Source organism: Dermacentor andersoni, chromosome 6, assembly GCF_023375885.2.
Source record: "Dermacentor andersoni chromosome 6, qqDerAnde1_hic_scaffold, whole genome shotgun sequence".
In the NCBI taxonomy this organism is placed as follows: domain Eukaryota; kingdom Metazoa; phylum Arthropoda; class Arachnida; order Ixodida; family Ixodidae; genus Dermacentor; species Dermacentor andersoni.
In genome coordinates this window covers 40,831,423-40,844,766 of record NC_092819.1, presented here as the reverse complement: position 1 = coordinate 40,844,766, position 13,344 = coordinate 40,831,423, and the positions used below count along the sequence as shown (strand labels likewise).

At 46.5% G+C, this 13,344-nt stretch overlaps 1 long non-coding RNA gene across 1 annotated transcript in view; it reads right to left on the bottom strand.

The window, feature by feature from the left end:
- The window catches only part of LOC129382328 (uncharacterized), a 233,970-nt gene that overhangs the window by 95,323 nt on the left and 125,303 nt on the right, over nucleotides 1–13,344 (bottom strand). Inside the window, exon 2 of the long non-coding RNA XR_011895151.1 lies at nucleotides 6,133–6,210. This is a non-coding gene — a long non-coding RNA (uncharacterized lncRNA). The remainder of the gene's footprint in view (nucleotides 1–6,132; nucleotides 6,211–13,344) is intronic.

The following is a 13,344-nucleotide window of genomic DNA, read 5'->3' as shown; positions in this document are numbered from 1 at the left end:
ACGCAATGTAGACGACGATTATTGTTGAAGGACATAATAAGGTCCAGAGGATGCAGGATGTCTTAGAGTTTACTAGAAACCACACGATACCAACCAAAATATGAAACGAGGAAAAGCACCGAAAAAATTTTCAGTGTATTATTTTTTAAATTGACAATTACGAATAATTATAGATGAAACTTACATTTGGCGTTATAATTTATAGTCTTAATAATACGATATGGAAATGAAAGTGGATAAAAACACAACTTTTGCTGCCGGCGAGAGCCGAATCCAGATCCTCTGCATGATGCATGAAGTGGTTTACCAGTGAACATACGGTGACGGCTGCCTGTCGCGGCTGCCTTTTAATATAAGTTCTCCATCAGCCGACATTGCTCGAGTGGGACTAACTAACATTCACTAACTAAGGTTTACCTACATGCACACAAATATCAAAGATGATGGAAGAAGGGACAGTCGTCTCTGTACCTCAACAGCGGTACAGCCTGTACCACCTACAATGCGCCATGTGAAAATTGTGGGTAGAGCTCCAACCGGTAGCAGAAGCCTTTTTCTCCACTTTCGATGACTGGTTCTGCCGTTAGAAATATGAAGTTCATCGCAAGTTTAACATTCCTTTGTAATAGTTCTACAATAAAATAAGAAAAGGAGATGTTGACTTCCAATATGCTTTGAGTGGCTTCATTATCTGTTGGATTCATATGCACGATGCTAAAGGCCAAGCCTTCCTTCTCTTAATTATTGTTTACTTGCCAATCACTATGACTACTCGAATGAGGCACGCACTAAGATATACACTGGCCTCATTGCTGTTTGCCAATGAAGTGTCATAGATGACGCCTGTTTGTTCTTTCCTTTTAACCTGATAGGCTCAGCCGAGGTAGTAATCGTCGCATACTGGCTTTCTTTGCATGAGATAACTCTATATTTACTAACAATTTTCGTAACATTTATCCGTAATATCAAGGCAGGTAGGAAATATTGAACAATTACTGCGATAAGCACCTAAGCGAAGCTCATTTCTCCTTTCCTAGGCACGTGTTCTGCCCTATTAACCGGCTCGCTCGCTAACTCGCTCGCTCGCTCACTCACTCACTCACTCACTCACTCACTCACTCACTCACTCACTCACTCACTCACTCACTCACTCACTCACTCACTCACTCACTCACTCACTCACTCACTCACTCACTCACTCACTCACTCACTCACTCACTCACTCACTCACTCACTCAGAGGAACGCGCACGCTTAGACACATTTTCAGCCAACAGAAAACAACGGTCCGTTGCAAAGACACCGGACTGGGCACAAAGCACCTTGCAGTCGCCATTCCATGCATTCTAGTGGGTATCCCAAGATTGCCTCGTTTCTTCTCCTGGTTCTCGGCGAATCAAGACACGAACATAGAGAAAAAAGTGGCGAAAGAAAAAGCCGCGCAGACGCACAAACAAAAGAATCAGGCTAATGGAACATAGGGGCGGCCTCTCTTTGCTTGCTGGAAAGACAAGGTCGGTAAGGGCCTCCGCGGTACGCATAGCACTCGCCAATTCCATACATCCTTGCATCCTGGCAACAACGGTTTCTGACCAGAGACGTACATCTGCGCGCAGGGTACTAAAAAAAAAAAAACAAGAAAGAAAGAAAAAGGAGATAGAGAGAGAGAGGGACCCACACCATGGCATCCCAGCCAGACCACCGTTGCCGGACACGCCGTATGTAGAGAGCCGGGGAGCAGGCGGCAAGAAAATACATAAAGGCCCAAAAGAACGCGCGCATCACGAGAAACGGAATAAAATAGCAGACATGCACTGACCGAGTCGGAATTCCAATCTTCTTCGCCACGGCACCTATACCGCGAGACACAGAGACCGGAGGGCGGGCGTACAAAAAGTCAAGTGCAAGCAAGCGAGCAAGCAAGCTTCCTAGCAGCGCAAGAACACGCGTAAGAAGAAGCAGCCGGCGGCGGCAGCGGCGGCTTCGCACTGGAAGGAGGAAAATGAAGAGCATGCGTGGGCGACCTCCGGGGCGTCAAGGCGTTCGGACAACGCCGGAATCTGGTAAAATAGAGATCCGGAGCATGGGAGAGCGAGCAGGCGCGTATATCTCAAGCAACATCCGAAGGACAAACGCCGACTCTATAGGAAGAAGAAGGGAAAAAAAAGGCAAGCCACCTTTCTAGCAGAAAAAAAGACATTGAAAAAGAACGCGAGACCTTTACAAGTATCGAAACAAGATGCACAGGGAGAGAAGGCCAGAAAGAAAGGACTAAGACGGAGAGAGGTGTAGTTGGGCGCGCGAAGACCAGAGGACAGGGTCCTTAGAGCGACCAAAGAATGTCCGAACCCATCGTAAGTCCTTTGTGTACGACTCCGTGATCTGGGGGTACTTCTTTAGCTTCTTTTTTAGATCTTATCCTTGTTGCACTGCTGGTTGGAAAAGGGGGACTTCCTGCGTGTATTGCGAAAGAAGTGAGGTCTGCAGCGCGTAGATAAAGTTAAGCAAAGAAGCTCCACAAGCTAAGAAGAGACCATAAAGTAAGCCTCGGGCGGACCGGACGCTGTGTTGCCGCCGTGTCCAAAGTTTTATGGCGCAACCGTTATACACCCGTTTGGAAGGACACTGTGTGGCTCGCAGCAATTGGACGGCTGTACTCCCGGAGATGTGTGGCGGTTGCCGCGGTCTATTTTACGGTTTGGTCGCGGGCCACACTGCGTCACCCTTCCTTTCGGCCTGGGATGGCGGAAGTTTCTTTTTTCTGTCGATTATAGCTTCTGTTCCTGTAGCTTTTTCTCTGGGCTTTGAGGTTTTCATGAAGTATGGCAAATAAAAACTAGGAAAGGAAGGTCCGAAATACCGTGCTAAAAAATAAAAAAAAAGAAGAATGCAAGTTCATTTCTTTAGGTTTCTTGTGCGGACGGGGATTGCATAACCTCATAACCTTGTATGTCTAAAGCAGATGACCATCATCCCAAATGAGCGTCTATATCACTAGCTAGGTGATTATTTTACGCGTTGAGAAAGTTGTTCTGTTCTTTGTGTAGTGTGCTCGGCTCCGAAATACGTAAAGGTTCTATCTTGAGTAAACCTTGTGCTTAGGTTGGGTTAGAGTTATGTGATATCGACCATGCTCGTGACTTAAAATCAGGATAACGGGAGGAGAGGGGGGAGGGCACAATCAACAACTGCCGATGTCCCAGCTAACATCAGCCGAGCTTTTCAAAGAAAAAAATAATAGATTAAAAAGCATGGTACAAGATACAATTTTAAGACCTACGGTGTTAGGTCGTCAGACCTCTCACGACCAAACCCCGTAGATGTTAAAATCGCATCTCGCACCGTGTTATTTTTTTTTTCTTTTTATGCGAGTGTGCTTCGTTGAGCAGCTTGGCTAACATGAGCTATGACGCACGGGATGCCTCTCCGTCCCCGCTCATCCTGTAACCGATCAAACGGAGACCCGCTGGTTCAATGACTAATGGAACCAGGCACGTTTTGGTTTACCTTAGATCTAGTGCTCGTAGAATGAACGAATGAATGAATGAATGAATGAATGAATGAAAAAAGAGACTGCAGCATTCGGAACTGTCGTCGTTAAAAGGCCACTCGTCGCGCCGCTTATATCAACCTGCAACCTCCTTGAGCAGACGCTGCAGCAGCACAGGCGGCGAGATCGTATATGCGTATCTGCAAGGCGTCTTCGGAGCAATGCACAGCACCCTGCTACTTCGCTCACTCGCGCCAGCCGCCCGTAACAGCTCGTCGTCAACGAGCCGTTTCTACAAGTTCCGTAGCCGCGTACTTATAGACCGTTTTGATTGAGGCGTTTCCGGGGGACACCGACGGCCGATCCCGCGCTGACAGATGCGCGCGATGCGAGCGAAACATCGCAGGAAGCGCGCGCGCCCGGGCCAGGTGAGAACAGGCGCGACTGCGCGCGATTACGACGCGTAAGCGAGCGCAGAGAAGAAACAAACGGGCGGAACAGACAGTTGACCGGCGGCGGCGCAATGGCGCGCGACAGGCAGTTCTCGCCCGAAGCCCGCGTGTGGATCCATCCCCCTCCACGGCTGCGGGAACCCCGTTGCGACACAGAGCAAGGCAGTCGGGCTCCGCTGGGTGTTTGTCAGCGTCGCCGTCGGCAACCGGTCGCTGCCGCGGCGGGCGCGCGGATCACTTTTTGGCGTGCCGGCCACGGTAACAGAGCAAACGCGGAGGGGGTACACTGGAGGAGGCGTGCGAGGCATGCCGCCGGGTTGGATTGGACGTGGCGCGCGCACGGCGGCTGCAATTTGTCGCGGGCTCAATGGAGAACAAAGCGCGAACAGAGAGTGAAGCCCTGTTACGCGTTCACGCTCGCGCACTCTGCACTACACTGATAGAGCGAGAGAGAGAAAGAGATAGCGAGAGCCAAACCTGTACTTAACTTTTGAAGAGTTTCGCACGTCCGCCAGATGGCGGTACACCACGCTCTCACGGTTTCTCGTCTCGCCGCAGCCCTCGGGACGCTTGCTGAATATCGCGTCAGCCGTTTTTTACTTTCATTTTTTTTGCATCTTTCAATTACGCGCGAGGTGTTGCGAAGCATGTTTCGCACCGCACGCCTCCTTTTTTTTTTTTTTTTTGGCGTGTCACTCATATCGAGCTAGACAGGGGCGTTTGTTTTCCGCGGGTGTACCGCTGGAAGCCTTTTGTCAGCCGAGAGCATCACACCGTATCACCGGTTGTGTGCGCTTCTGTCAGTCGTCAGGCGTTATTTTACACCGGTGCGAAAAGCGGGCAGCCTTCTTCTGCTGTTGCGACGGCTCTCGCAAGCCGGTGCGCAGAAACAAAGAAATAATTAGAATGAGGACGAAAGTAGGTCTCCTTGAAAGCCGCACATGGGCAAGAAAGACATTGCAAACGCGGAGGCAAAACAAAAGAAAATAAATAAGTAAATAAAGAACGTGAGAACAAGCTGACTGCCTGGACAAGTGAAAACGTGCACAGAGCAGGATATATAAATAAATGGCGCAAAGTAAGTTATTGCAGCTAGCTTGAGGCTAGTGGCAATTCAATAATATGCGGGCACATTCACAAAATATCGTCCTCAATTAAATTCAGCTTGCTTTCCTCCTACAGTCCTTTCTTTTCGCATACCGTACAAAAATTCACCTCGTGTTCTTAATTTTATTACAGCCGTGGACACCGAGGACACCACATCAAAAATTTCCCATGCATCAGCTAAGGGTGACATGTCGCCTGATAATAAAGTATAAGATAATGAATAACTACAATAGCAATCTTATACCAACAAATCTAGCGTTACTAATTGATGCCTACCCTTCGCACCCCTCTCCTTGTTGGCTATAGTTTATGAGCTATATCCATGAAAGGTGCTTTCGAGGCAACTCAAACACTGGGCGCGAGCACACTATCAAGAAAACAACTCTGACAGGGTTCGTCCGTCACAATTCGTCCGCTGCAATAACTAGACAAGTATACGGGATACGCTTCAAGTGATATTCTCAGCTACCGCAATGCTAAGGAAATACATCAAGAAGGGCCATGGGTTTATTGTAGGAATCATGAGGGAGTGTGTGGCAGAATACTGCATCAGAGAGGCCAAATCCTGTTCTGGTAAGGGAGTGTCTTTGTTGAAGCTTAGTGGGCCTTCCTAATTTGGTTGTATCTGGATTAGTATAGCCCCACTCGCTCTCAGCATCTTTTGCCGGTGCTGGGGTATACCACTGAGTTGAGAGTGACCAAGATATGGGGACTTCCCCGTTCAATGTATAGCGTTTGTATGGGAGTCACGTGGAAATAAAGCACGTAAACAACCTTACCGTCTCTTGCTTGTCTGAGTAATGAATTCTCAATAACGACACGCTTTATGTCTTTACGCGAATACCGGGTGCGACTAAAACTTAACATACTGCCCCATGATAGCAGCAATTAAAGAAGAAAGAGTAACCCCTACCAAATAGCGAATGTTGGTTGATGCCTGAAAGGACCGAACCGAAAAGTTCGAAACCCAGCTACATGATATTAAAAAAATAAGAAATAAAAACTTTGCGTGTCAGCACATGTTTGACTAAGGCAATTGACTCAACACACGAAAAGAAACGCCAGAAAGGTAACGTGAGCTTACGTTATTAGATGTTGTGGCACCAGGTCTGTAAGCATACCCTTTTCGATTCGATGAGATGCCATAGTTTCTCCGCTGTACCTAAGACAAATAAAGTGGGAAGAAACACGGAAATGAATCCATCGTACGCATTTTTCTTAGAAACATATCAAATGACAGTTCAAACCTGACATGCAGGTTCATTTTATAAGACAAACGTGCTACATAACATTTGAGTATTATGTAACCAGTATAATTGTATACGTCGTGAAAGTGGAATTCAATATTACTGAATATACAAGGGCGGTCAGAGAAGCTACTGATAAAGCTTTCATGATTTATCAATAAATATGGATACCGCTAAAACTTAAAACACCTTATGTATAAAAGCAAATATATATATATATATATATATATATATATATATATATATATATATATATATATATATATATATAGGCGGTAGCATGTGTCAGTCTGGATATCTTGTTCATCCCCAATATTTACCTGGTTAGCTTCAAACCCTAAATCTCGCAAACTGTATGGACATTAAATTTATCTATCAACAATGAAGAAGTTAAACAATATTGCAACATCTTGCTACGCTTGTGTCCATTAAACGTGCAAGCCAAATATTTCTCTTAATATTTAATACTCAACACAACCAAACCATAATTGAAGAAACAGCGTTGCACACCATGGCATCTCGGTACTGCGAAATTTAATTCTAACTTTAATCTGAAGCAAATTCCTAAACAAATTCGGATGAGCAAGCTATAATTAGCACATACAATGCAATGATTTATTTTGCGTTGTTCAGGCTTCCTTGAGTACCGCGAACGGTCTCCGTCATCAACTTCAACTACGGGTGCTAACGTGCTCGGGGACCACCCCGAAAGTGACGCCTCATCGTGTGTGCCTCATTACTATTACACCTTAGCGGCGTTAGTTAACAACGCGCTGGACAAGCCTCTGCTCTCCACATTCGAGGAAGAAAATATTGCCCAGGAAACGAAACTCAACAAAAATCAGAAGAACGACGCCATAATCACCACCGCGAGCGCCCTCTATAGGCAGTGCACGTACTTTTTTTTCTCGCTGTATTCACGTGCAAGACTAATACATTAGAGGTGAGCGCAATTATAAGCATTGTTTGCGAGTCTTGCAAGAAGCGGCCTAAAGTCGAGAACCAAAATAACGCGCGATCCGCAGGGTGTCTGTGTGTGCATAGCGCCTCCATGCCTCCTGTGACCAAAGCACCGCTGCCAGCCGCATTTTTTTTTTTTTTTTGCGGTGCACGCTTGAGATAAGGCCGAGCCTCAGGGCCCCAGGAAGTGGACACACGCCGGCGATCCTCATAATTGGCGCCTTCCTGGGTAGACGCGCAGAGAACTTCCAAAAGGCGAGAATGAGCGGCGGAATAACGCACCTGAGAAAGACGACGAAACGCACAAAAGTTTTAGAAACTTTGTATACCTCTCGTCGTGGCACTGCCTCCGGCAAACCTTTAAGATGTGCTGAAAACAGCGGGTCGTAAAATATATACGCGAGTAAAAACGCGAAGTCCACCTTTGTGATGAACGCAAGCGTATAGCTCTGTCGGTGTCATCGATCGTGCCAGGACATAGACGTGCAAGTTTGGTCACTCACGCATGGAAATCACAGCTTGATAATTACATAGGAAAAAATAACAAGTCAGTAATAATTATTTATTTTGCCCCATCGTTATACACTGGTTGTGCATCGGGTGGAAGTATACATATCATTAAAGCCGCTAACGTATTACCCATTTGAGCGCAAGAATTTGGCTTTGTGAACCCTGAAATGCATAGCAGATGGACTGCACTCAATATGTGACACAGTTAACGCTTCAACGTCAAGGTGGTTAGTATGGTTCCGGTTCACTTTCATATTGGCAGAAAGGCTTCGCATGTAGCTGGGCGATTGACCACCTCTAGCTGCGGGAAAAATTTGCGACGCGCAGGTTACAGCAGTAATAAACAAATTTATTTATTTATTTATTTATTTATTTATTTATTTATTTATTTATTTATTTAGGGCAACTCCACCAGCAGTGGTGGAGTTGCACTCACCGAGAAGCTAGTGCCTCGGTTCCTATAAACACCTCCCTTTGGCTTCCTGCGCGAGTGAGAGGCCTCATTCGAGAGAAAGAGGAGAGAGAAGGGGCCAAGGCAGGGAGGTTAACCAGATGCGAGTTTTTTCCTGTTTGCTACCGTGTACTGCGGTAGGGGAAAGAGGGATTGGAAAGAGGGCGAAGAGCAAAGTCAATCGTTGATAGTATGGATACCGCCAAGCGTAAAGAAGTACACGTAGGCTTGTCCCAAGACCTGTGCTCCCTGCACAAGGCCTTCAAGTGCGGACGGAATTCGTAAAACCGTGACTGCAGCTCCACCGCCATCACGGTAGTGCCGCCTCCGATGACTTCCGAGATCGCTGACGCAGTGACGGACTATGTGCAAAATGATGGGGCATCGCAATTGTAGGTATATTGTGCTTTGTGAGTAAGACAACAATCCTTGGGAGGGTCCGGAGGCTTTTCTGGGCAGTTTCGTTGCGCACACGAAGGCAACCTGCTGGGTTTCCCTATTTTCTATCCAATTCCTCCCCATTTCATATTCCCGCAGAGTAGCACAGAAAATCGGATCCTATTCTTGCATAACCCCCTTGTCTTTTTTCCTTCTCTGGGCCCTCCCCCGCGTGAAATGCCACCAGTATAAATTTAGAGAACCCAGCCCAGAATATTTCGTTCACTCCGATCCCGGCAATAACGTTTCGAGCGGCTTAAATCATGTCTCATGAATTTATGGCTTAGCGGTACACCATCGCTAATTTATTGAGTTATATAAACGTTTTCTCTTCACTCATCCGTTTCCGTTTAACAACGACAACAACAACAACAACAACAAAGTGTAGAGTGTAAAGTGTAGATCATGCCTAAAACAAAAAGTGTAGCAGAGCAAAAAAAGTTTGATTGTTTAAGCCTTTGTAAGAGACGCTACTGGTGGTGGCCACAATATGCGTGTCGATATGCGTGGCCTCTCATCGACGTCGCATTCTAACCTCCACAGGGGCCATGTATGTATAGAATCGAGGAATCTTGTGTTTGTTTTTAGACACTGCCAATAAAAACACATATGTTGATCTTTCACTAAGAATAGCGCGGTGCAGTAAGCCGCCCGTATATCCCCCGTCGAGTCATTGCCCCTGCGCTGCGCTGCGCCTTCTGTGCGTTAGCTATGATTGTTGCGATGGAGCGCAAACACAAATATAAAAGAACAGTGTAAAACAACAACTTTTCTCTTCACTTTTTTTTTTTTCACGGCTACAATTAAACCTGTTCGCCGTCCGACTCGCTGCATGCGATTTCCGAGCACTTAGAACACATTTGCAGGGCGCACTTAGGAGTGTCGCTTGGGCACAACACAGACGCGAGAACCGAAGCGCATCCGAGGCGTGCATCGCATGCAGATGGGACGCCACCGCCGCGCGCTGATTGTTCCAGGTTGTAAAGCGCATCATGTACGTGTCGTGTAAGATAAACCGCGAACAGCCATGTCTCACCGGGCATTGAAGTCGAAGCATCGCGTACGCCACGCGTGTACCATGCCGAACAAAAAGAAGAGAGAGAGAGAGAGAAAGAAAAGAAAGAAACGTATGGTGCCGACTTTAATTATGGCGTAGATATTACGTGAGCTGCTCGCGCCGGTCCGTGTTGCCGATGATACAAGGTACCACATACAGCGCATACACTGTTCACTTCTGTTATCTGGTCGAGGTATAACTCAGTCTTATTTGACATGACTTGATTCATTCTACGTTGTTTTATGGACGCGGCGTGAGAAGAAAGAAAAAATGAAATAAGATGAAGGTGATGCGCAACGATAAACATGGCATTATGTGGGAGATTAGAGCCGTCTAACGAGCGTAGACTTTTGGTACGCTGACCTAAGTACTTAGACGGCGATGTGCCAAAGATTGAATGCACAGTTGTGATAAGCAGCAGGCGAATATAGCCATCAGTGAAGGGATTCGTGGGAACTTTGCTACCATTAACGCCAGACTGACCCACTTGATGGCGAATGCAATGCTCTTATTTATCTTGTTTCTTTTCTCTTTTTCTTTTCCTTCTTTTTTTTTTTACGGGAACGCAAAAACGGCAGTAATTGTCGGCGAATAATTTCCAGTCCCTTGTATGTGCTGGTAGTCTGAATAGATTGGTCTGTAGGGGTGAGACGATAGACTGGCCGCTATCGTCAGCTGTCTCCACCTCTCTCTCTTTCTCTCTTGCCGTTTTGCGTACGCCAGTTCCTTACATATGCCCCCCTCTTCTGCTCGAAGTGCTGAGATGAAAAGGAGACATTCTACAAATTTATCAGAATAGGTTAAGGTTGCTAAGATTCACGTGATTCTGTTCAGCCGTTGATAAGAAATGCATGTACGACAATGTTTTACTCGTGTGAACCGCTACACGAATGGTTGGGATATTTGACTGCCTTACGTTTGATCAGTCTGTTCGGAGTTTTAGTTTTCCTTGTCTTACGAAGAAGAGTATCCGGCACCAATAAAGGCACCAATAAAATTACATATCAATAAAGAAAAATGTTTCCTGCCTTATCAACTCACATCAACTCTGATTTGGCGTGATACCGCGTTAACTGGCTTGTTAATCATGCAAAACCATCGAAGAAAGGAATGACATACCTATTACTATCTTAGTTACTATACGTTTATAACGGTTCCGTTCAGTTCAAGTTGCTGTTTCATGCTATTGTTTCATTTTTTTTTCTTGTTTCTCTCTATTGTACCGTTTTACTAGATCCCTAACCCTTTGTTTTATTTTTGTATTTATGAGTTGCCCTTCGTGCTTGGGCCACATGGCTTGCGGTATGCTCCTGATAAATAACCGGATAACTCGCAAGTGCAGCCCATCGGTAATAATGAAGTCAGAAATCCTGCGTCCGTTTTCTCTGACAGTGACGCACGTTCGGTAGATCGTGAGGAATCGCGAGCGTATGTCGTGTAACGCGCACGCCTAGTACATGCTTCTGTGTCCCTTCGGGTACGACGACGTATATGATATCTTACTCCACGCTTACAAATTGATTTTTCTTGTCATTCCAATGAGTGCCATTTCGTTCTGTGCTTACGTCCCATGAGCCTAAAGCGCATAGGTTTTCAGCCAACTCCGATAGCTAAACTACATCCACGGAACTTTTTTGCATGCGCTAAGGAGCAGCCGGAAAAGAGGCACTAACAGTCGCCTGCATTGCCGGAAAAGAATGTGCCTAAAAAATATAAAGAAGCGGAAAAGCTGCGGAAGCAGTCGTGCGGTAAATAAACATACAAAAATCCGGAAATGCAAAAGGCAATCGGCATATAGCTTGAAATGACAATGATTCTCAAACCCAGGCCCCCCGAACTGCGGCCGTGTCCTCTAAAGTGCCAGCCAAGACATTACATGCGAATATGTCCGTGACGACGGACCAAATGAACAAACTCAAACAGAGAAAAAAGAAGAAAAATTAGAAGGGGGGGGGGAGGAAGAAAGAGGGCTACTTTAAACACGCACCCACGGAAACGCTGCTACTATCATTTCGGCAACAGCGTGGCCGCATCAACAGGCCTGGACGAGGACACTGAGGTTGGAGGAACGGCGTGTGCGTTTCGAGCGGGAAGTGTACCCAAAATGAGAGCGGTGGGCGCGCTTCGCTTTGAAGACGCGGCTCGTTCGCGTGTCGCAATTAGTCGACTCGGTCAGAGTTGCGGCTGCGGCCGGCGGCTGTAGCGAGTTGTGCGGGAACTCCTCCCCCCCCCCCCACCCCACTCCCTACCCCCCTACGAAACTGCCTTCGCGGATCGCTGCCCCCTCATCGTCGTCTTCGCCTCGCGCGCTTTTTTTTTCCCCTTGGAAACGGCGAAAAACACCCGTGGTGCGGCTTTTCTTTCCGCCTTCATTTGTATCCCGCGGATGGTTGCGGTGATGTGGCCACGCAAAAAACACAAGAAGCATTAGAAGCCTCGTACGGATTTTAGGCCTTTACTTTATATGTGTTATATATATCTCGCATTGTTTTCTTTCGACCGTATTCGTAAGTTTGGGTGAAAAAAATTTTTCGCCGACGTTTTCGCCGTGTATTAAGAGGAGCGGTTGCATACGCCGGTGCAGATGCTGCTATAGCTTGAAAGTTGTAGATGCTATAAGAAATGTTCGATGTTGTGCCACGTGATACCTCGATGTTGGTAAAAAACAACAAAAAAGAATAAATAATCGAGAATTGAGCTGCGCGAGTCCTTCGTCGAAGAAAGAAGCGAGCGAGTGTAATTAGATCGTTTGGTGTTTTCAGGGGGTACTTTCGAAGACAGTGCGCTTTCTGACGATATCGATAGGAGAGGGAGTTTCCTGCCAGAAAAAATATAAACAAATTTCGACAGCGTTGTTATTGCCAGTAGTGCGATGTTCCTATGTCCAGTAAACTTAGAAGAAACATCGAAGTCACATCGCTCAGAGTGCGATTGAAATACTTTCTGAAACACTCTGTCATGAGACTGTGTAGCTGTTTAGGATAAGGAGAACAATCTTCGCCGGAGCTAAGGTGACATGAAAACACGAAGATGGTATCTGATTACGTACCAGGATTTAGAAAGTGGCGTTGCACTGGGGTTGTTGTACTGGACCTTGTCACAAGCGCAGAACATGTATGCAGCTGAGAAAATATGGTAATCCTGGTTTTTGTAGATAAAAAGAGCATCTGACGCTTAGAGTCGCATACACGTGCTTGTCAGCGTGCTAGACACTGGTCTATAGGCCCGATCTCTGGCGATGGATTTCACATTTCGTAAGTGTTAGGAAACTTTCAATGCCAGCAAGTACACGTGAGGAGGAAGACGAAGAAATTCATCTGAGTCAGCTGGTCTGTTCCTACTGTGTGCTTTTTTCTGTACTTTTGAACGCGCCACGGTCTGGTTCTTCTAAGACGCCGGGAGAATCGCGAATGTTTCTTCTTTATCTGAAGCCGACAAGTTCGTCTTCGCCAGTCGCTTCGGAAGGAGCTCGGAAGGCTTCAGCTGAGAGCAGCGAGGGTTTTGACAAGTCGTCCATCGGAGTAACATCTAGTCAAGCGCGTGATCGACATCTCAAGCATTTCTGAAAGCAAGCGTTAACAAATGGAAGGTGAGACACACCTGTGGCAGATATGGAAGACCTGGATGAGGATG